The following is a 2,441-nucleotide window of genomic DNA, read 5'->3' on the forward strand; positions in this document are numbered from 1 at the left end:
CAGGCTGCAAATTTTCCAACTGATTGAGTGAACAAACAAGTTCCAATTATTTGGACATCTTCAGCACAGGTGGAGATAATGTTTTAAAAGGGGAAAAGTATGCAGAAATAGGTAAGAAGAGCTTGTCCTTTAAAACACTGATAGTGCAAAGATTTCACCCTGTCTCCATGGAAGTATTAAACCCTCAGCAGAAAGCATTCTTTTAATATGTCAAATGGGAAAATATTTCTGGTAATAATTTAATAAATCTAATAAAACTGAGCTTTTTATTTTGTGTCCACCTAATTAAAGCATCAACTAATCTGAGAGAATGTTTTTTTAATCTAATTAATTTTGCCTGAAGCTTTCTAAAAGAGTTTATGATCCACAAAATATTAGTCTAATAGCATGAAATTGGCAGCATCTCTAATTGTTTTCCAAAGATCTTTTTACCCAAGTGATTAAGAAATGTTTTATTTGGTACACTGCCTTCATCCTTGTGGTCAGGTGTAATAATCTCTGAAAATTTCATGGATTAACCATGTCTTCAGTTAGATCAAAAGTCCTTTTAAGAATTAGAATTGGGTTGTGGTCACTGTGCTGATTGCAGAGGAAGCCTTGTGAGGAGGCTGGTTTATGCTTGGTGAGGCAGCACCTTGGGGGTGATGGCAGAGGGAGATAATTGCAGCACCAGCTTACTGCCTGCAGAGACTGCAAGTCTGGAAGAGCAGCTCCAAGGATGGGGAGAGGTGGTGCTGATGGCCGATGAAATCCTCTGATGGGCAAGACCCTGGTTTCCACCTGCCATCGTGGGTGTGGTTCTTTGGTGTTTCCAACCATCTAAGATCTCGATCCCTTTGTTCTGTCTGGTGTTTCCTGTTTTGTTATGTTTTTGTACTTGGCTGACTACTTTGTTCCATTCTAGTGCCTACAATTGTTGGCTTTAATAAATGGACCACTGAGCAGCAACAAAGATTCCATGAAATTTGTAGCAGTCTAGTAAAAACTCAACACAGAACTGTGTGCTGGTAGAAATGCCTCTTTACACTAAAGGAAGAAAAGCCAAAAATGCACTTCATGACCATGATCATCCTTTGCTGCAGTTGCTTGGGTGGGACAGCAGGTCCACAACCTTCTTCTCACCTACCTGATAGTGACTTTCTCACTGCCACTTCCTGGACTGAACCAGCATGGAGTCATTTTGAAGTACACTGGAGTGGCAAAAAGGGAGATGAACAAGCTTCTTAAGCAAAAAGAAAAGAAAAGTGAATAACACATCTTCTTCATTCAGTGTGATTAATGGCATGTACATTGAGAACAATTTCTGTTATTTGGATACTCAACTTCTACAGAAGTAGTTATTTGCTCTCACTCCTTCTTCCCTCAGTTACTAAAAATTCATAATGCTTTACACATAGTATCTTCATGTCAAGTGTATCTGGGTGCATTGTCATCAGCTTGCCTTATATGGATGGCTCACTCAGGAATACAACTTGTTTTGATTTTTCTTACCCAGGGTTAATTGAATTCTTATAGGCAAATTCATTTAAAATAATACCCAGGTGAATTCACTCTTTAGTACAGTTAACGGTGACTTAGGATAATTGTTCAAGTTGATCTTTGCTTGCTAGATACAAGGTGTAGTGGTCTGTAGCTACAGAAAAACTGGTTCTAGTGCCTACTTCCACAGTCTGCTGAAAAAACTGGCTTCATGAACACAGAGACCAAGTTTACCAGTTCCAATAAAGAGACCAATGAAGATTCCTTCCTCATGCCGTTTCTATGTCATGGGATAAGAATCCTCATAGAATAAAATGAAACTAATTACATGCCCCACTAATGTTGGTTTCTTCCTTGTGCAAAACTTAGCAATTTGTAGAAAATATTTATTCTTCCTCCAAAATGTGGAATCTGACAGGCTTAGCTCTTGTCCCTTTGCACTTAGCCTTCAAGTGAGTAGGTACTTAAAAGCTTTTTAATAGCAAGGTTCTAAAAGCTAGGATTTGGGATTTTTAGCATACTTTTAATTTCAGATTTTCAGCTATCTAAAACTAAAGTACGTAAGAGATGAAGACTCATGCCTATGACTTTTACTCTAAGACTTGCTAATCAATGATAAAAGTCTTCCTGTGTTTCATCAAGATTCAGTAGAAAATAATCATAACCTACTAATTTTTCAAGTCTCATTTTATGGTAATGTTGGCTGCCTTGGTCCCCATAGATCTGGCCTAGGACGTGGTGACTATGCTGGCATCTTAGTTTTTCCCTATTTATTTCTCTGAAGAGTACAAGGGCTGTTGGTGAGAGCAAACTTTGTGAGATGATGGGTGGCCTTGGCTCTACAGATTTTGTAGTTCTTGGAAAGCATCGTAGAGTTGCTCTCCATCTCAGTAGCTAGAAGTTCAGAGTAATCAAAATCTGTGGGATGAAACTCTAAGGGCCAAAAATGTGACATATTTGGG

General features: G+C 38.5%; 1 pseudogene; it reads left to right on the forward strand.

Annotated features, from left to right (window-relative positions):
• The first annotated feature begins 644 nt into the window (after positions 1 to 644).
• LOC112311021 (ADP-ribosylation factor-like protein 6-interacting protein 1 pseudogene) lies at positions 645 to 1,252 on the forward strand (annotated as a pseudogene).
• The last annotated feature ends 1,189 nt before the right edge of the window (positions 1,253 to 2,441 follow it).

Source organism: Desmodus rotundus, chromosome 13 (assembly GCF_022682495.2).
Source record: "Desmodus rotundus isolate HL8 chromosome 13, HLdesRot8A.1, whole genome shotgun sequence".
Taxonomy (NCBI): Eukaryota; Metazoa; Chordata; class Mammalia; order Chiroptera; family Phyllostomidae; genus Desmodus; species Desmodus rotundus.